We start from the raw sequence: 23,231 nt of genomic DNA on the forward strand, positions 1-23,231 counted from the left end.
CACCTACTTCCTCACCTGTGAGCACAGGTCACAAAGAGGGAAGATGTTGAGGAAGATTTGAAGCCTGAAGGACAGAGGGGGACAGCACATTAGGAATTCTAGTGAGTTAGTTTAAATTCCTCACTTTCTCAGAGTGAAGTTAACAAACAATACCAAATATTTGAAAAAATGCAAGCAGTAAAAGTGTAAGCACTATAATTCAAAATACATAAGTTGAAAACAAGGAAAACAACATAAATGATGAAAAATAATTGCTCCTTCTCCTTGATATTGAGATCAGAGAGTGACGATAGGGTGATAAGACATTGCTTTAAAAAAATTCCTTATGTACTTCTTGATTTAAAAAAATGTAAGTATTATTTGGGATTAAAAACAAAGGAAAACATTTAACATGCAGAATGAATTTATAAACAAAAGAAACTATGTTAAACCATTTTCATTTATATTGTTTTATGTTTTCAATTTTAAAAATGAACCACCTTTTGTATAAGGAGCACCCAACAAAATATCTGGCACTTAGCAGTTGCTCAAAAAGTACTTGTTGAATAAATAAACTTTTTTGCATTTTTAAACTTTTTTCCTTCATTCGCCTCATTCTTAGTTTTCGTTTAAATAATTTAGAATTCTAGATTTACATTATTATTGTTATTATTATTCTGTTACATATACATCTTATAACTCATATTAGTGACTGTAGCCCATCCTTTTAAAACCACAAGAAAAAACACAACTTCCTTATTCTTGAGTGTTTAATTTCAAATGACGTTTTTACCGGCTGGTCTACATCTTTCAGTAATTTTCTCAGAAAGAATATTTGGGAATTAGACTTTTTAAGCCCTTAATATCTGAAAATAACAATCTGTGGACTTTCCACACAAGTGATGATTTGAATGAATATAGAAATCTCTAGTTAACTGCTTTTGATCTAAAATTCTACATTGTCCTTTTTTTGTTGTTTCTTCTTCCATGTTGTGAAAGGGTAGTCTGATGAATTTGGCCAGAATTTGGTCCCTTTATGGTTTATCTGTTGATCCTTGGCTACCTGTAGAATTCCTTTCCTGGATCTGAAATTTAAAACTTTTCAGGAAGTCTATTTTCATTAGATTTTCTAATTTTTGTGTGAACACCTTTTGATTTGTCGAAGTGAGGTAGAACAAAACCGAATATCACCAGCTGTTCATCTTCTTAACTTGGAAGTTCCTTCTTTTTTTAACTCTAGAGAGAGAGTGTATTTTTGAGTAAGTAAAAGTAGTTTTCGAATGCATTTGGGGTAAAGCATCATCAAATGAAGGATATAAACTCCATAGATACATCACTATGACTTACTAACAGGACAACTTTTCCTTTAGTTAACTATCCGTGGGAGAAACCAATATGTGAAGAATAGCTATAATTTCTTGTTCCATGGAGTTTTTTCAAGTTACCCCAAAGAATTTGATAACATGTCATCAAGTGAAAGATATAAAGAACTCATGTGTAGTTTCACAGGACTGTGCTTAGGATACTCTATTTTTAGTTTGAGTACCCCTAGTGTTCTTGGTACTTTTCAATTATCTTTTTGCCTCTCACTGAGTCAAAGATAAATTCAGCAAAGGCAGAGACAATACCCACTAATTGTCTGCATCCCACATAGTGGGATACATAGAAAGTGCTCAGTTAGCTTTGATTGACAGATGTGCTAATCATCCACTTGGTTGGTAGTCTTACAGCTGTCCCTGCTTGAACCCAAGCTATATTTACCTCTAATTCAGACATGTTTTGATTGTTATGTGGGTAGATATGATAAGCCTTGCAGGCCTTTTTACATGAAGTACCTAGGGCTTTTCTGCTCAGGGTGTGGTTTGGGAACCAGGAGTATTAAGGCTATCTGAGAACCTGTTAATGATGTAGAATCTCAGTTCCCCTCATGTTTACTGGTTTACATACATACATTTTGAGAAACACTGCATTTGGAGATTCCTGCACTAGACACAACCCAAAGAAATAACTGAGGGATATACAGGATATGGTCAGAGGGAACTCTGGACACCCTCTGGCTGTTCTCATGGGTTGAATATGATGAGCTTAATAAAACAGCCAGTGGATATTAAAATCTGTGGGCTTTGAGTTAGCAGTCTCCTGCAGCTTTGGTGCATGCAGCTTTGGCAACTACAGGAGATAGCTGCGGAACTCTTGGCAGTGCTGCAGTGCCCTTAATGCTGGCATTGGTGGCCTTGATGGCATCTGCACTGGGTATCATCTGCATAGCTGCCACTGGGCTTGCAGCAAGAGGCTTCAACCCAGCAAGCTGGAGCAGGAGAGAGGAAATGTGCTGTCAGCCTCTTATTGCCAAGAGGGCTAGTTTTTGGAACACATCTCACTTCATACCAGATGAAACGGAGCCATCAGATAGCTGGCCTGAACTTACAACATTACTTTCATGGCATCCATTCTTTCCTTCTTCTCTTCTGTTACATTTAGGTTCTGCTTCTATGACTTCATGCTTTCTCAAGGATCACGTTATCATTTATCTTTTTGATCTCCTATATCTTTAATGTCTCTTTTGATATGGACATCTTCTAATAAATCCTTAAATATGATCAACTATTTCTCTCTTAAAAAAATAGCACCTCTGATGCCACCTTCTGCACCAGCTATGCTATCTTTAACCATCTCTTTAAAGATAAACTTCTTAAAAAGTTGTTTACAGTTATTGCTTTCATTTCTTTATCTTCCATTCATTTTATTGTCACAGATTTTTTATGACAACTGTCACTGATTTTTTAAAGCTGTGAAATATAAATGCAGAACGATTACAGAAAATACCTGTGTATAGTTTAACAAATAGTTAAAAAGCAATGCAAGAGTAAACACCTCCCTTCTCGAGAAATAGAATATTACAACCACTCCAGAAGCCTTCATGCATCTTCCAATGTTATCATCTCCTTCCTCTCTAGGTATAAACATTTTTATCTTTTGTAAATCCTTTCTTTATAGTTTTATCCTCTTCATATGTATGACTAAACAATATAATTTTTCCTGTTTTTCAGCTTTATAGAATATAATCATTCTGTGTGTATTCATTTCTGTATCTATATCTCTCTATTCAAAATCTTCTTTTACTCAATGTTATGTTTATAAGATTTATCCATAATGTTGGGTGCAGCTGTAGTTCATTTTCACCACTGTATGGTATTCTGTTGCATGAATACATTGCAATTTACTTATCCACTCTACTCTAAATAGACATTCGGGCTGTTTCCAGTTTAGAGCTATTATGAATAATGTTTTTACTTACATGTTTATTCGAGTATCCTGGTACACATATGTAAGCATTTCTGTAGGGTATATTCCTGGGAATAAAATTCCTGGGTTATAGGTCAGGTATCTTTAATTTACTAGATAATGCCAAACCTCTTTCATTCCATCAACCATATTTAGTGGGCTCCTTCTCTTGACATCCTCAACAATATTTGATAGTGCCAGACATTTTACCCTTTGCCTATTAAGTGTGATGTGCAATGGTATTGAGTGTGTCATGGCATTTTAATATAGTTTTAGTTTTTATTTTCCTGAGTGTTAATGTGTTTGACCACGTTTTCATATGTATATATATAGACTATTTAGAATTCATTCATGTAAGTTGCTATTAAACTCATTTACCTGTTTTAAAAAATGGATGGTCAATTTCTTATTAATTCATAGATTTTTTTATATATCTTGCATACTTGATTTTCTAGTTATTTTTTCTGCAAACACCTTCTGCCAATCTGAACTTGTCTTTTTATTATCTTTGTGATGACTTGATAAATATGAGGTCCTAACATTATATATATATATATATATGTTTTGTTTTGTTTTGTTTTGTTTTGTTTTGTTTGAGAGAGGGTCCAGATCTGTTGCCTAGGCTAAAGTACAGTGGTGTAATCACAGTTCACTGCGGCCTCAACCTCCCGGGCTCTAGTGATTCTCCTGCCTCAGCCTCCTGAGTAGCTGGGTGGTGCATGCCACCAGGCCTGGATAATTTTGATTTTGATTTTGTAGAGACAGTATCTCACTATGTTGCCCAGACTGGTCTCTAACCCCTAGGCTCAAGCAATTTTCCCACCTTGGCCTCCCAAAGTGCTGGGATTATAGGCATGAGCCACCATGCCTGGCTGAGTTCTTAATTTTAATGGAGCTCAAATTTTAATGGACTTAAAAATATTAGTAATTTTCTTAATTTATAGCACTTTTTGTGTCTTATTTAATGAACTATGTTTTTAATCAGAACTTCTGAGGAATTGTCTTGTATAATCTTTATAATTTATCTTTCACATTTAGGTCTTTAATCTACCTGGACCTGATGGTTGTGTATAAAGTGAGGAAAGGGTCCAATTTTTTGTCTTTTTGTATGAATACTCAACAGTCTAACAACTATTCATTGTAATATCTGTCATTTTTCCACTTGTCTGCAATGCCACCTCTGTCATCTATCACGTGTTCATTATAGGTAAATTTGTTTTTCTGTTCTTTATTCCATCTGTCTACCCACATTTTGTTACTATAGTTTAAAAATAAGCCTAACGTACAGTAAAGGGCGCTCTTCCGGCCTGTTTTCTTCTTTGAGAATGTCTTGGCTATCTTTGGCCCATTTGCACTTCCATGTAAATTTTAGAATATGCTTTTCAAGTTTTGTACAAATAACCTTAGTAGGATATTGTATGGCATTGCATTAAATCTATAAATCAGTTTTAATATAATGGACATTTTTAGTGGTGTTTTAATCCATAAACATAATATACCTCTCCATTTATTTAATATAGCTCAATAAAGTTTATATCAAAATATACAATATTTGTTAAAGCATTGCACAGATATTTTTGAATTTGCTTCTAGATTTGATACTACTATGAATGCCATCATCTTCAAAATTTTATTTTCCAATAGTTTGCTCTGATATATTGAATACTAGTTGTTTCCACAAATTTATTTTGTATCTGGCAATGTTGTTAAACTCACATATCATTTTAAATAATTTATCTGTAGACTATTTTTGAACTTTATACATACACAATCATGCCATCTGTGTATAGATACAGTTTTCATTTTTCTTTTCAAATTCTTATAAACTCGATTTCTTTTTATTGTCTTACTGCATTGGTTTAGATCTCTGATAACATGCCAAATTAAATGGTGACAGTGGAAATCCTTGTCTTATTTCTGGTGATGAAGGTAAAGATTTTAAATATGACATTTGATCAAATATTTTTGTATATACTTTTATTTGGATTAAAGAAATTCCTTCCAATACTGGTTTCTAAAGCGTTTTTTTTTTCAATAAATGTGTGTTGAATTTTAGTGATCTTTTTTTTCTGAAATCACTGAGATTATTACTCTGATCTGTTAAGGAAGTGTATTGATTAATTGTCTAACATTAAAAATAAAAACTTACCTTTAAACCTGAATTATTTTCATAGTGATGTGTTTGCTTTGTTAGCATTTTAAGATGTTTGCATGCATATAAATAAGTAAGAGATCTGTAACTTTTCTTATTATGCTGTCCTTGTTAGGCTTTTATTTCAAATCTATGCTGTTCCATAAATGCACTGAGAGCTATTCCCTTATTTCCTATGATTTTTAACTCCTCTTCTATACTTACTACATAACGTTTAAATTATTGAAAATATGCTTAGTAGAATTCCTTGATAAAGTAATTAGGGCATTGTGATTTCTTTGTGGAAAATTTTAAAAATTACTGATTCATTCACTTTAAATGTCTATAGGGCTATTGAGATTTCCAAAGGTTTTTTGATTTTGTTTGATATGTGACTTTTTTTTCCTGGACTAGACACATTTGTTATAATTTTTAAAAGATACTTGGAAGGAAGTTGATTTTGATATCTTTTTATTATCCATGTCATGTCTCTAGCCTCTGTCGTGATATTCCCTTGTTGGTTCTTTGTATTGCTAATTGTGTTTTCTCTCTTAATTTTTTCAATAACTCATACTAGAAGTTTACACAGTTTATTAGTCTTTCCAGAAAACTGTTAATCATCGCTTTGCAAGTTAGTTTTCTTCAGTCTTTTCTAGTCATTTTAAAATTATTTTCATTTATAACTTTATTGCATTTATAACATTTATTTGCTTTGTGTGTTGTACTTTATCTAATTTGAGATGGTTTCACAGATTCGATTCTTCAATGCAGACACTGAGGTGAAGTTGGTGGTGCAAGATGAGAGGAAGCTGGCTTACGGCACAGGGAGAAGCTGAACTTTGGTGCAGCTCCCACAAACCTTAGCCAACTTGGTGGGGAGCTTTGGTGCCGATATTTCCTATTGAAGTAGTCCTGTCTTGGACTTCTCAGCATTGTACTAGGCCCTTAAGCACCCCCTTCACTCAGTTACTAGATACAAGACAGCTCAGGAAGACCGTAGCATTAGGACAGGCAGCTCTCTGCAGCTGAGGCAGCCCCGGTAGGAGCTGACAGCTGAAGATTGTCTGGAAACTGTACCACCTACCACCACCAGGCAGTGAGTCCTTCTCCGAAAAAGGATCTGGGTCAGATGGATGCTCATTAACTTTCACGCACCTTTGCTTTCTCACATACACATCAAGTCTGTGAATGTCCTTCTAATCTCTGCTTTATCTGTATTACACAGTTCTGCGATGTGTTTTTGTTAGTATTCAGCACAAACACATTTAAAAACATTTGTCACTATGATTTCTTTTTTGACACATAGATATAGTTAGATGTATTTTTCTTAACTTCTAAAATGTATAGTTTTTGCTAGCTATATTTTTGTCATCAGTATTAGTTTAACTACAACATGATGATAAATATAATCGGCGTTTCACAACATGCTTAGAAATATAATCTGCAGGATTTCATCATTTTAAACTTTATTGAGACTTGCTTTATGTCCCAATAGTCAATTTTGTAAATGATATTCTTCAAAAAAATGTGTATTCTGTAGTTGTTAGGTGTTCCTATTCGAGAGGCTGTAACCAGGGTCTCCAACCACCAGAAAGGAATGCTGTCTGCTAGTGGCTACTGTGGATTATTTTTTCATTATCCTCCTTTAAAATGCAAATATCCTTTGGAGTGTTGAGTAATGAACGTCTTAAAATTGGGTATGAGAATGAACTGAATTACCAAGGGAGTGGGATTTGTGGGAAAGGACACACAGACTCACACACACACCACTATTTTTTGCAGGCTTAGTAACATGCAAACTGTATTGTGTTCACATACATTATTTCACTGAATCCCCACAATAATTCTGAGAGAAGGGTATTCTACCCATTTTATACATAGGAAGCTGAGGCTCAAAGAGTTTAAAGAGCTTGCTAATATTTGAACTCAGAGGTATCTGATACTGGATTCCATGCTCTTAATTGCTATGTGCCTATCTCCCCATAACTAGCCTCAGTCCCTTTAATACACTAATTTGGTCATCTGATTCACAATGCAGTTATCATTATATTTGTAAAGGTTTTCTCTGATTCTAATGGATATTGAAAAGATAAGTGATGGCAGAATCACTTATTCTTTAATTTTTAAGCATTATCAGTGAATCATTATGTAGACGGCTTATGCTATGAGCTCAGGATTATGTTATGAGCTCAAGAAATGCAAAGATAAAGAAAACACAGTCCAATCCAGTAAGATTGGGAGACAGACGTGTACACACAATGAGAAGTCATGAAGGGAAGGTGGGCTGGCTGTGGAATTAGTCACCTTTAAGTCTGTCTAAGGAGAGTGCTGGTATCAGGGTATGGACATTTTACATTTCTATCACAGCATTGTAGTTGATCTTAGAGATTCCTACCGAAGTTTGGGGAGAAGAGAGGTAATACAGGGATTTATTTTAAATTTCTTCTTATAATTAGGTCAATTCTAGAATATGAGGAATGAACAACAGTTCAAACACAGTGTCTGAAAAAGGTAACCACATTTTGTAAAGATTCCTTAAATCAATAGGTTGAAATTCCAGTAATAGAGCTCCAAAATTTCAGGGGAGCCTATCCTATGGGAAAGCAGAGCCCTGTTGCTGGAAATCCACTAAGCCATTTACAAGGAGTAAAGAAGGGCTTTCTGAAATGTTGACTTAGGGACACAGAGCTTAAACTCAGAGCACTTATTTTCTTCTCTGCTCTCCGGCTTTCTGTCTCTGGCTGCATCATTATTCTTTATTGACTATTTCATAAACTCACATTCCCTCAGCTAGGTTAAGGAAGGCAGTCTTTAATCTTGGCGGAGCAGATAAGGACAATTAAGTCCTGGGCCTGCTTCCTGACACAGATGACGGGGCTGCCTTCCTGGAACATCATCTTCATGTCATGGGTTCTGCTGTCACTTATTTTGTTCAGAATGTGTCAGGACAGCTAGCATGACCTCAGCATTCCCCTCAGGCTGGTGCTTCTTTAATGCTGAATAAAATGTTCTCCTGGACTCTTTCAGGGTGGATTTGAGACCCAGCCCTGTGGGCTGAAGCAGGATGGGTGCAGGTCTCTGAATCTCTTCTTAATCTTTCAGCTAGAAATAACTACTCCTTTCTGTGGTCCTTTTGCAATTTACTCATGGCTTCTTTTCTTTTCTTTTACTTCCTTTATTTTCTTTTATGATTGTTCTTACAATAGCCTGCTTTGATCTCCACTACGTCTGGTTATTGGAGAATACATCAACTGTTTTGTTGACTCAGCAATACTTAATCAATTCTAATTTCAGCACTGTTTCTTTTGAAAATTCCTCTCACCTACTTTTGCCAGTATAGTAAGTCTATCAGTTTCAGCAGTAGGTTTCTTTGATCTCCAGAACAGGTTTAAGATCCAGGTTTGGCCCATCATAGTACACCATTATTTTGGCTTCAGTGATTGGCTCCTCAGTGAAATCATGATCCTAAAGTTGACCAATCAGAGGTTTTTCCTGGGGATTTTTATATATAGATACTGGGGACAGATGGTATTTTTTTCCTCTTGTAGTGCAAGCTGAAAGAATGTGGTTACAAATCTAATTATGGTGATGTCCTTTAACTTATGGATGGGCATAAGGGAGTGAGGCCAAAATGCAACTTTAAGCCAAGCGAGAGATAGAGAGATGGAGACTGCTAGTCGGGATGCTGTTCGAATCCCTGAATGCAGTCTTTCCTGAGACTAAATTATATTTAGTCTTTTAACCGTAACTGCTAAAAGTAATTTTTTAATTTTAAACTTAGAATATAAGTTTAATGAGTGAAAGCAGAGATTTTTCTTTACCTTTTCACTGCTGTAATTCCAAATGCCTAGAACAGTGCCTGTCACATAGTAGGCAGTCAATTAATATTTGCTTAATGAATATTTGCAACTGAATGAAACAGGATAATCAGAGTATGCATGTCTTCCTAACTGTTTTAAGGGATTCTTGGGAAGAAAACCCAGGGAGCAATTATCATAGAGTTGTTGGAATTAAAGCTAGTTTGTGGGACTGTCCTGGGAATTTATTGTTATTGAAATTTTTTTAAATTTTGAAGTGTAACACACAGAAAAGTGCATAAAGCACAAATAAGCAGTGTAATGGGATTATTTATAAAGTGGACCCATGACCACTAGGTAGTTCAAGAAATAGAAGGCTTCCAGCCTTCCAGAAGCTTCTCATATTTCCCATCTGGAATATTTCCCTCTGTACCAGCCAGAGGTAAACACCATGCTGAATTTTATGGTAATCACTTCATTGCTTTGTTTTATAATTGTAGCCCCACTATATGCATCACAGGACAATGCTATTTAGTTTTGAATTTGTGAACTTAATAAAAATAAATTTCACAATACATATATTATTTTGTGTCATGTTTCTTTAACACTACATTTTTATTATTCATCCAAGTTGGACATTGCATTACTTTATTTTCATTGCTCTGTTTTATAAATAAAAGATATTCTGCTGCTACAACAATTTTTCCCAGTTTTGGCTGTAAAAATCTGTGCTGCCATGAAAGTTCTTAGACATGTATCCTAGTACCTATGTGTCCCCGTTTTCTATGGCATATTTACCTGGAAGTGAAATTGCTGAGTCATTGGGTATGCCTATTTTGAACTTTAGCTAATAATGTTTTATATTGTCCTTAATACGAGGCTTTCTCTGATTTTTATTATAGCCAATTCAATGGTTGTATAGTTTTATCTTGCTATAATTTTTATTTGCATTTTTCTGATTACCAAAGAAGCTGATCTTATTTTGTTTATTGGCCATTTGAATTTTTCTCTTGTGTAAAATAGCTAGTTATGTTTTTGGCCCACTGTTTATTGATTTGTCTTTTTCTTTTCAATTTTAGTTCTGCATGTGTTCTGGATACAAGTCCTTTGAATGGTAATATGGCTAAAGATAGCTTCTCACATTCTGTGGCTTGTTTTCTTCTCTTTCTTTATAATATGTTTTAATAAATAGAAGTTCTTAATTCTATTGTTGTCAAGTACAACATAATTTTTTTTCTATGAATAATAACTTCTGTGACTTTTATGACTTAATTACCAAAGTTTCACACCATCACTTTGCCATGTTCAATTTATTAGACAGAGTCACTAAATACAGCCCGCAATTAAGGGAAGAAGAATTAAGCTCCACATTTTCATGGGAGGATTCCCCCCAAAATTTGTAGACATCTTTCAATATCATCACACATGATAAAATCAGGTGAAGGTTTTTGAAGAGACTGGGATATATTTAGAGGAAAGAAGGCTCAAATGAAAGAAAGAAATCATAGATGTTGGAGAGAGGTGAGATTAGAATACGTGTGTTTTGTCTTTCATAGGTATTTTCTTTTTGTGCCCCAGATCTTTGCAGAATCTGTGCTTAGTAGTGATGGACATATAGTTGGTGTGTGCTAAGGACTTATTCACTGGCTGATTTGTTGTAATGGATAAATTCTCAACTCCTGACCAGGTTTTTATTATCGTTTTCCCGGTTAATCTGATTAGTTATCTGATTAGTTCAAAATACTGGTTGGCTTGCCCTAAATACTGAATTTAGGGTCAGATCTTTTTTTTTTTTACTATTATTGTACTCTAAGTTCTAGGGTACATGTGCACTACGTGCAGGTTACATATGTATACATGTGCCATGTTGGTGTGCTGCACCCATTAACTCATCATTTAACATTAGGTATATCTCCTAATGCTATCCCTCCCCGCTCCCCCCGCCACACAACAGGCCCCAGTGTGTGATGTTCCCCTTCCTGTGTCCATGTGATCTCATTGTTCAATTCCCACCTATGAGTGGGAACATGCGGTGTTTGGTATTTTGTCCTTGCGATAGTTTGCTGAGGATGATGGTTTTCAGCTTCATCCATATCTCTACAAAGGACATGAACACATCATTTTTTATGGCTGCATAGTATTCCATGGTGTATATGTGCCACATTTTCTTCATCCAGTCTATCATTATTGGACATTTGGGTTGGTTCCAAATCTTTGCTATTGTGAATAGTGCCACAATAAACATACGTGTGTATGTGTCTTTATAGCAGCATGTTTTATAATCCTTTGAGTATATACCCAGTAATGGGATGGCTGGTTCAAATGGTATTTCTAGTTCTAGATCCCTGAGGAATTGCCACACTGACTTCCACAATGATTGAACTAGTTTACAGTCCCACCAACAGTGTAAAAGTGTTCCTATTTCTCCACATCCTCTCCAGCACCTGTTGTTTCCTGACTTTTTAATGATCGCCATTCTAACTGGTGTGAGATGGTATCTCCTTATGGTTTTGATTTGCATTTCTCTGATGGCCAGTGATGATGAGCATTTTTTCATGTGTCTGTTGGCTGCATAAATGTCTTCTTTTGAGAAGTGTCTGTTCATATCCCTCGCCCACTTTTTGATGGGGTTGTTTATTTTTTTCTTGTAAATTTGTTTGAGTTCATTGTGGATTCTGGATATTAGCCCTTTGTCAGGTGAGTAGATTGCAAAAATTTTCTCCCATTCTGTAGCTTGCCTGTTCACTCTGATGGTAGTTTCTTTTGCTGTGCAGAAGCTCCTTAGTTTAATGAGATCCCATTTGTCAATTTTGGCTTTTGTTGCCATTGCTTTTGGTGTTTTAGACATGAAGTCCTTGCCCATGCCTATGTCCTGAATGGTATTGCCTAGGTTTTCTTCTAGGGTTTTGATGGTTTTAGGTCTAACATTTAAGTCTTTAATCCATCTTGAATTAATTTTTGTATAAAGTGTAAGGAAGGGATGCAGTTTCAGCTTTCTACATATGGCTAGCCAGTTTTCCCAGCACCATTTATTAAATAGGGAATCCTTTCCCTTTCCCCATTGCTTGTTTTTGTCAGGTTTGTCAAAGATCAGATAGTTGTAGATGTGTGGCATGATTTCTGAGGGCTCTGTTCTGTTCCATTGGTCTATATCTCTGTTTTGGTACCAGTACCATGCTGTTTTGGTTACTGTAGCCTTGTAGTATAGTTTGAAGTCAGGTAGCTGATGCTTTCAGCTTTGTTCCTTTGGCTTAGGATTGACTTGGCAATGTGGGCTCTTTTTTGGTTCCATATGAACTTTAAAGTAGTTTTTTCCAATTCTGTGAAGAAAGTCATTGGTAGCTTGATGGGAATGGCATTGAATCTATAAATTACCTTGGGCAGTATGGCCATTTTCACAATATTGATTCTTCCTACCCATGAGCATGGAGTGTTCTTCCATTTGTTTGTATCTTCTTTTATTTCCTTGAGCAGTGTTTTGTAATTCTCCTTGAAGAGGTCCTTCACATCCCTTGTAAGTTGGATTCCTAGGTATTTTATTCTCTTTGAAGCAATTGTGAATGGGAGTTCACTCATGATTTGGCTGTTTGTTATTGGTGTATAAGAATGCTTGTGATTTTTGTACATTGATTTTGTATCCTGAGACTTTCCTGAAGTTGCCTATCAGCTTAAGGAGATTTTGAGCTGAGATGATGGGGTTTTCTAGATATACAATCATGTCATCTGCAAACAGGGACAAATTGATTTCCTGTTTTGCTAATTTAATACCCTTTGTTTCCTTCTCCTGCCTGATTGCCCTGGCTTGAACTTCCAACACTATGTTGAATAGTAGTGGTGAGAGAGGGCATCCCTGTCTTGTGCCAGTTTTCAGAGGGAATGCTTCCAGTTTTTGCCCATTCAGTATAATATTGGCTGTGGGTTTGTCATAGATAGGTCTTATTATTTTGAGATACATCCCACCAATACCTAATTTATTGAGAGTTTTTAGCATGAAGCGTTGTTGAATTTTGTCAAAGGCCTTTTCTGCATCTATTGAGATAATCATGTGGTTTTTGTTGTTTCTGTTTATATGCTGGATTACGTTTATTGATTTGCATATGTTGAACCAGCCTTGCATCCCAGGGATGAAGCCCACTTGATCATGGTGGATAAGGTTTTTGCTGTGCTGCTGGATTCGGTTTGCTGGTATTTTATTGAGGATATTTGTATCGATGTTCATCAGGGATATTGGTCTAAAATTCTCTTTTTTTGTTGTGTCTTTATAGACCTACAAAGAGACTTAGACTCTCACACAATAATAATGGGAAACTTTAACACCCCACTGTCAACATTAGACAGATCAACGAGACACAAAGTTAACAAGGATATCCAGGGACTGAACTCAGCTCTGCACCAAGCAGACCTAATAGACATCTACAGAACTCTCCACCCCAAATCAACAGAAAATACGTTCTTTTCAGCACCACACCACACCTATTCCGAAATTGACCACATAGTTGGAAGTAAAGCACTCCTCAGCAAATGTAAAAGAACAGAAATTATAACAAACTGTCTCTCAGACCAGAGTGCAATCAAACTAGAGCTCAGGATTAAGAAACACACTCAAAACCACTCAACTACATGGAAACTGAACAACCTGCTCCTGAATGACTACTGGGTACATAACGAAATGAAGGCAGAAATAAAGATGTTCTTTGAAACCAACGATAATAAAGACACAACATGCCAGAATCTCTGGGACACATTGAAAGCAGTATGTAGAGGGAAATTTATAACACTAAATGCCCACAAGAGAAAGCAGGAAAGATCTAAAATTGACACCCTGACATCACAATTAAAAGAACTAGAGAAGCAAGAGCAAACACATTCAAAAGGTAGCAGAAGGCAAGAAATAACTAAGATCAGAGCAAAACTGAAGGAAATAGAGACACAAAAAACCCTTCAAAAAATTAATGAATCCAGGAGCTGTTTTTTTGAAAAGATCAACAAAATTGATAGACCGCTAGCAAGACTAAGAAGAAAAGAGAGAAGAATCAAATAGATGCAATAAAAATGAGAAAGGGGATATCACCACCAATCCCACAGAAATAGAAACTACCATCAGAGAATACTATAAACACCTCTATGCAAATAAATTAGAAAATCTAGAAGAAATGGATAAGTTCCTCAAGACATACATTCTCCCAAGACTAAACCAGGAAGAAGTTGAATCTCTGAATAGACCAATAACAGGCTCTGAAATTGAGGCAATAATTAATAGCTTTCCAACCAAAAAAAGTACAGGACCAGATGGATTCACAGCCAAATTCTACCAGAGGTACAAGGAGGAGCTGATACCATTCCTTCTGAAACTATTCCAATCAATAGAAAAAGAGGGAATCCTCCCTAACTCATTTTATGAGGCCAGCATCATCCTGATGCCAAAGCCTGGCAGAGACAAAACAAAACGATCTTAACCAATTAATTTCAAATTACTTTTGACTGTAGTCAGAATGATTAGAAGTTCATGTTTCTCCTGCCTTTAGACATCTTAATACATCCTCCTACTTTTTCTTACTTTTTTTTTTTTTTTTTTTGAGTCAGAGTCTTGCTCTGTTGCTCGGGCTGGAGTGCAATGGCCTGATCTCGGCTCAGTGCAACCTCCATCTCCTGGGTTCAAGCGATTCTCCTGCCTCAGCATCCCAAGTAGCTGGGATTACAGGCATGCACCCCACATCTGGCTAGTTTTTGTATTTTCAGTAGAGACAGGGTTTCACCATGTTGGTCAGTCTGGTCTCAAGCTCCTGACCTCGTGATCTGCCGGCTTCAGCCTCCCAAAGTGCTGGGATTACAGGTGTGAGCCACCACGCCTGGCCTACATCCTCCAACTTTCTCTTCTATTTCTTCCTTTTGAAAACTAGCCATCTTATTTTCCTATTCCCATCCTATCTGTCATATTTAGAGAGATCTGTCAAATTTATCCTTGATGCAGACTTATGCTTAATAGCTTAACAAAAAATTACTACATCCATTTATTTTTTGCATTTTAGTAACATATTTTGGAGATAGAAAACTTTAATATAAAATAATTACTTTCTTATTAGTACAGGAACGTAGTGTTCATTCATTCATATACGTGCTAGTACCCCAATAGTTGGCACAAAGGCCATGAAAAGACATGAGCTATTCTATCCACAAACAAGATTTCCCCATCTAACTATATCTAGCTCTGCCTGCTATACTTGTTTGCCCTTGAATTTATCCAGACCCGAAGCAGCAGCATATTGGCTTTGCACTTGTGTTTTTGTTCCTTCTGTGACTTTCCTTCTCTTCGCAATTAGCCACTGTTCTAATCAATTTAATCCATCTCTGACAGCAGGTCATATTTTCCTATCTTGTTGATGAGCATGTCATGTGGAACAGAGTCAGAAGCCTCCCTGGTGTCAAAATATACTATGTCTGTCCCTTCCTTCTTGCATACAAGGTCTGACACTCTGTCAGAGGAGGCAATTGAATTGGTCTAACATGAGTTGTTGGTCACAAAGTCAAGCTGGTTATTACCTATCATTCTGAGCCCTTCCATATGCTTGCAAATTGATTAGGCATCTTGATCTTGTGGTTAATGCACTTTTTGTCATTGTTTAGAGTCTGGGACACTTCAATGCAATCTTGGGCTACTGTGAGAATACATTTACCATCTATTCCACTTTCATTAAAGGTAAAGAGCTCATTTGCTTTTATAGCTCAGAAATTCTAAGAAAAGTTAATGCTCTCAAGGACTCTTGGGAATCTTAATAGTAGCCTAGATTTGGCATCACAAGAGTTAAAATGAAATCAAGTTTTTTATCCTTATTACCAGGAAAGACAACACATGTTTGTTGAGTCCCTGCTATGTAAAAGGCATTTCTGCTGCTTGGTTATGCGATAGATACAAAGTTGTGTAAGATGGTCTGAAATCTTGTGTTGTCTATAGAGAGCATGGACACATGAAAAACTAATTGACACCAGTATTTTATGTGAACAATGGGGAAAAAAAGACCATACAGCTTTTTGGTTGGTTGTATGTTATTAGGAATCACAGTTTCTTTGTGCCTGATTGTCTAGCTAAATCATTTAAAATAATAATGCAGACATATTATTTGTATATTTCTTTTTTAATTTAAAATTTTAAATGATACATAATAGATGTACATATTTTTGGTGTTCACGTGATATCAGTACAATCATATAATGTGTAAACATCAAATCAGTGTAACAGATACCCATCACCTTATATTTATCTTTTCTTTTTGATTTGACTGCTTCCTAAATTTCTACTCATCTTTTATTTATCTACATCCTCAAAATGCCTAGTGGCAGTGAGGCTGATTTATTTATATTCTTGGTGTCATTACATGTTTCCTATTGTTTTCTTTGTCTTTTTCTTTTTATCAGCTTTATACTTATGCCCAGTTAAGGGCTTGTAGGTATGTTCTTCCACGGATGGGAATATTTTCCCAAGATTCTTGATCGTAGGGTGTCTTGAGAACTCTCACTGTTACTGTTCAATACAGGCTTGGTAATAACATATTATCACCATCAACAAAATATAAAAAATATAACTCCTTGTATTTATAAGCATATTGATAAGAATCAAATTATTAATGAAAGAATAACAAAAATGCTTGGCAAAAAATATCCAATGACCACCTTTTTTATTTTGCTTTTTTTCCAAACAGATTTATTTTAAAATACAATTCTGAATTAAAAAAATTAAAATATTCCAGGACAAAACATTTGTCACTATACTCAGCTACAATCCTTTGAGGAAATACCTTTTCTATTGCTTATTGATAGGCTTCTGTCATTAAAAGTTTCAGGTCTCAAGAGCTGGAAAATATTAGGATATTGGATGATATCGGATGATATTAGATAATTATTGATAATTCTATTAGGTGTGCTGAGTTACTTAGGAAATTATTAGTTCTCAGAGAAGGATACTGTTCTACTTAAAGTGTAGTGCTATAGGTAAATTCCTTGGAAATGTTTGGCAATACATAATACATGTACATAAATACAATACATATATGTGCATATACATGTAAAATATCTATTTGAAGTCTCAGGTCTTGAGCCCAGAAGAAGCTTCTTGGAAGCTCTTTTCCCCCTGCTTCTTCTGATCACTGCATTTTTTCATGGCTTTATGACCCCACAACCATCACCTTTACTTTTTCTCTTCTATGCCACTCTTACTGGTTCTAATGTATTTTCCCAGTGTATGAAAAGGGAATCTTATATTATATCATCCAGTCAATATTTTGAGCCTCACAGTGTTCTGCAGTCTATTCTTTTTAGCCAAGTGAAAATGAAAAGGAGGCAACAGAGAGAGATGCCCATGTCTGCATCAAAACCTGCAATGCGCACACACTCCTCATCTGCTTGTCTCCTCCCTTGAAACACACGTAGGGTGTGACAATGAAGATCTGATAAGCAAAGTAGTAAAAAAAGATCAATAAATAAATTCTTCAGACAAGTGGCCCTCAAGACAAGTTTGCTGAATCTGTAACTTAGACATTTAAAAATCTGCCAAAGTCTCTCCTTGCTAAAGAAGTATCATAAAAGGCTCTCATAAAAAGGCTGATGTTTTCTCCAGACATAAAAGGACAGAAACATTTCAAAAGAGTTATGATACAACTTGGCTTTTTTCTTGGCATAAACAACATTTCCTTGAGGTTAAAGGGTTGAAGTAGATCTAGTAACTTTAGAATTTTATTTCAATAAAGCAAAATCAATCAATAAGATGTATTCTGTTGAAATCCAAGCAAACTCTGGCATAGTGTAATTGCACAAAAGTGTCTGAGAAAAAAGAATGTAGATCAATAATTGATTTTCTCTCATTTAAATTTTTTATTCTCTGTCGGTCAGGATACAGACTAAAGGGAGTGAAGGCCTTTTTAAGCTCCCTGCTTATTTGAAGTGTGCAATAGATGGATAAAAGCAAGCTTCTTCCAAACACAGTTCTCTTGCTTTCTCATCATTTTGAATCTGTGGATGCAAAGAACAATTTTTGAAGTACATTAAAAACAACGACTACAGAAAAGATCAAGCTCACATTAATAAAAGGATGTATGGGCTAGTGCATACATTTGCTGCATAAAGCACATGGAATATACTTTTTCTGATTCTCATTCATTCAAAATTTTGAAGCAGCCTAGAGCTGTAAGAACTTCGGGGGTCTTTTATTTTGGCTTTCCATCTTTAGAACTCCTAAGTGGTGGTGGCCATCTTATCTCCAGGTGCTGGGAAGACTCCCACTGCATGAAAGCTGGGCCTTTCTATCATTGGGCAGGTTAAATTCTAAGAAATCTTTCAGTTTTATTGGATACAATCTATTTTTCACTGATGGATTCTGACTTTGTCTTTTGCAGCTATGAGTAATAGCTAACAAGGGAGGCAATAGATTGTAGAAAAGTGCCTCTCAAGTGTGGTTCCTTCACTACCAGCATCAGCCTCATCTGGGAAGTAATAACAAATACAATTACAAGGTTCTACTCCAAAGAGATCGAATCAAAAACTCTGGGGGTGGGACCCAACCGTCCATGTCTGAACAGCCCTCCTGGTGATTCTAAAACATGCTAATGTTTAAGAATCCCTGCTTTATCTATTCGTCTTATAAATAATGAGTCTCATTCTAGGACAGTTTCTAGAACTGCCTATTACATTCCTCTGAACAAGGTATGGGTTGAATAAGCAAACCCAAGTGTACCCCTTTTTTGAAAACAGTCTAAGTCAAACTATCCAAATCCAATTCAAGAAGCAGCAAGCCCCTACCTTGATTGATCAGATCAAAGAACACGAATAAAAGAATAGGTTTGTCATATCTGCAAGGTAAGTAAAGATGCATTTTCTGATTATTAGCACCATGTAACAGAAGCTGCGAGATGGAACAATTCCAAACAACAAAAACAAAAACTAGTGGTGAAATTTTTCTTTTTCTTTCTTTTAAAAATAAATTTGGATTTATCATTTCTTTTATGATGCTTTAAATGTCAGGGAAAGCCTATCCACAGTGTGCACAAGTCTAATTAGGATTATAATAAGTAACTGCTGGAATGATTTTGAAATTGGCGCTAATCTACTCTTGTTACTCCGTGCTTGAGGAAACTGAGACTTAACGTAGATCAATAATCCATCCTCATAAAATTTAGTTACATGCAGACAGTTAGTAGCAGATTCTGCACTCGGAAACAGTCTCTGGATTCCCGATCCTCCAGGCTTTCTCATCCATGTCCGGCTGCATTTCTTTTCTTATTCTGGATTTATTCTTGTTACCATGGAAGCTACAGATATAGAATAGTATAATATAGGACTTTCAGATTTAGAGCAGTTCAGGGCTGTGAATGTAGCTTAGCACACCATGGTGCAAACATAAAATTAAAAAAAAAAAAAAAAACAGCCAGGCACGGTGGCTCACGCCTGTAATCCCAGCACTTTTGGGGGCTGAGGCGGGTGGATCACTTGAGGTCAGCAGTTTGAGACCAGCCTGGCCAACATAGTGAAACCCCATCTCTACTAAAAATACAAAAATTAGCCAGGCACGGTGGCATGCGCCTGTAATCCCGGCTACTCGGGAGGCTGAAGCAGGAGAATCTCTTGAATCCAGGAGGCGGAGGTTGCAATGAGCTGAGATTGTGCCATTGCACTTCAGCCTAGGCGACAAGAGCAAAACTCAGTCTCAATAAATAAAATTTAAAAAACATGAATAAGGACACAAAAATGCATCGTTCCTCAGTTCATTTGTTTACTTATTTATTTACTCATTCAGTCATTCACTTCCTGTGTTTAATAATTTATTTCATAGGCATTTTCTTGGGACTCATTCATTATGTGCTCAATTTTTTTTTTTTTTTTTTTTTTCAGACGGAGTCTCGCTCTGTCGTCCAGGCTGGAGTGCAGTGGCGCGATCTCGGCTCACTGCAAGCTCCATCTCCTGGGTTCACGCCATTGTCCTACCTCAGTCTCCCGAGTAGCTGGGACTACAGGCGCCCACCACCACACTGGGCTAATTTTTTGTATTTTTAGTGGAGACGGGGTTTCACCGTGTTAGCCAGGATGGCCTCGATCTCCTGACCTTGTGATCCACCCACCTCGGCCTCCCAAAGTGCTGGGATTACAGGTGTGAGCCACCATGCCCGGCCATATGTGCTCAATTTTTATCTGGTCACTGTGTGAATATTGGGTATTATTAACAGTTGAATGCCACTTCTATGAAGGTAAGGGCTGGGTTTTATACAATTTATAAGCTTAATAGTGATTAGTTTACTATCTTAAAAATGTCAGTATTTATTTGGTCAATCAGTGCAGAAAGCACAATCAAGAAAAAGAATTTATAATAAATGTCCTTTCCCCACCAGAAAGTGGAAAAGTCAGAAAGAGCTACCATGATCCAGAGAAAAGGGAGCAGATGTCAGCAGAGGCATCAGGACTGGGAAATCATGAGATGAGGGGGCATTTGAAGGAATTTCGGAATCAGGGAAGTGATTTTAGGCTGCAGAGCACGAGTAAAGCCTTCTTGTTCGGAAGAACCAGTGAGGCATTTGGGTGATATTGAAGAGGAAGGTGTTATTCTTCTAACATTATAATTTGGGCTCCTTAATTTTCTTTAAGTAATAAAACCTAGAAAATTACACAACTGAATTTTTTTTTCAACTTAGAAATGGCATGAAAACTGGATTCACGGGTGAGGAAAGTATTTGTGTAGGAAGAGAGGATTATTAGGCTATTTTCCAGGCTTCTCCCTGCCAGAATACTTGGCTTTCTGGTTTCCATTACTGTACACTGCCCACTGTGTTTATCTGTAAAACAGTCATCCACATTCATTTTCTGAGCAACTATAATGAACAGGAAATTATGTGCTTAGAATGAGAAACAAGATAATTGTAAAAACTGTTGACTCAATTATTTCCCAGGCATAACCCCTCCGGTAGTACCTACCCATCTTTATGTCTAAGTGGTCTGCCCTAATTAGATGCATGTTGGTAGATTATGGAGAGCTAATTAAAATGTTCATGAGACCAGGCCAGTAAAGCAAGAGAATGAAGCAGGTGTAGGTGGATATTCTCGTATTGAACACCTGGAGAAGGTTTGCCTTTGTAAACAAGACACCTGCTTCCAGAGACCAAGCTAGTCACTGCCATAATACAAATGTCAGTCAGTTGCTATAAATTCTGATATTTTCTATGAAAAGCCAAGAGTACCATCAATTGATGAATGAATAAAGAAAAGATGATATACATACCCAATGGAATATTATCAAGAAGGAAAAAGAAAAAAGGAAATCCTGTCATTTGTGACAACTTGGGTGAACCTGTAGGACGTTATGCGAAATAAAGTAAGCCAGGCACAGAAAGAGAAATCTTACTTAAATATGGAGTCTAAAAAGTCAAACTCATACAAGTAGAGAGTAGAATAGTGGTTACCAGAGGCTAGGGATGGGTAGGAATGGGCAAATGGGAGATGTTGATGAAAGGATATAAAGTTTGAGTTAGACAGAAGGAATACATTTTAGTAATGTTTTGCATGGCATGGTCACCATGGTTAGTAATAATCTACTGCACATTTCAGAAATAAAGGGGTAGATTTTAAATACTCTCACCACAAAAAATAGTAAGTAGGTGGGGTGATGAATATACTAATTAGCTTGAGTCAATCATTCCACAATGTATACACGAAGTAAAACATCACATTGTACCCATAAATATATACAACTATCATTTGTCAATTAAAAATAAAAGAAAAAGAAAAGCTAGAGGTATGAATTTCATGTGAAATCACCCAATTTTTAAATAGTTATACAGCACTTTCAGCCACACAGAACAAGACAGCAGCCCTCATTTGGACCTAGGCATCAGTTTGGAAAGTTGACAGGTAGATAAATCTCAAGCACTTCCAGGAGGCAAGTCTGCAGAGGAAGAGCTGGATATTTGGTCTGGAATTTTGTGATCTTTCCCACATATTGTAACTAGCCCCTGACTTCTTAGGAGCTCTTGTGTCTGAAGGCAAACAATACATCACTAACTCGATGCTGTACCAAGTCTGATTTGCAAAATTTATGTTCAATAAGCCTCCTGTTAGGGAATTTGATTTGGCATATAGCTCCTTCCAGACCTCAAACTGTCTTTCCAGCCAGACAATGTACTAATCATACCCAAGATGTTCACTAATGCTGCTCAAAAAGTGTGAGGATCCATTGAGGTTTGAATAAAAATGCTAAGCCTACTGTTATGAATTGGGAATATTTACCAGCTCTGATCCAGATAGTAAAAGGAACCAGTTGTGCATTGTGAAAATGCTAGAATGAAATGTAAGCCTGGCATTTTGTGGCAGGAGCAGGATGAGACCTCATACAGTGGGCCCTTCTGCAGCTTCTGGAACCTGTGTGGAAATCACAGCAGGAGTATTTATTATGCATTGTTTCTTTATTATATATTTGTGTCTTTGGGTTAGGCTGATTATAAAGACAATGGTCTTATGCTTTACAAAATGATCATTTCCTGCAATGTCTTTAGAGTGGTGTTTCTCAAATGTTTTGAACCATGACCAAACATGAAATACATTTTTCATTGCTACCTAGTATACACACACACACACACACTCAAGCAAAATTCCAGGAAACAGTGTTTACTCTTACTACATAAAATCCACTGTGGTATTTTATTTTCTTTTTATTTCCCTTCTAGACTAGCCTAGGCGAAACTAATTTATTCTATTCCACTTAATAAAATATGTAAAAGATGTTACAATCCATTAATGCATTGCAACCCACAATTTCAAAATCACTGCTCTAAATTATGTTAGAGTTTATAGAGATCCTTGGGCACTCAACCTGACTGCCCAAGTCTAATGATGAATATATCCTTAAATTCCCTGTAACAGCAGCAAGAAGAGAGAAAAATAAAAAACAAAGAGAAATAAAGGAGACAGAGAAAGAGAGAGGGAGGAAGGGAGGGAGAGGGAGGGAGAGAGGGAGAGGGAAAGAGGGGGAGAGAAAGAGAAGGAAAGAGGGGGAGACAAAAGGAAAG

This window comes from Pan paniscus, chromosome 13 (assembly GCF_029289425.2).
Source record: "Pan paniscus chromosome 13, NHGRI_mPanPan1-v2.0_pri, whole genome shotgun sequence".
In the NCBI taxonomy this organism is placed as follows: domain Eukaryota; kingdom Metazoa; phylum Chordata; class Mammalia; order Primates; family Hominidae; genus Pan; species Pan paniscus.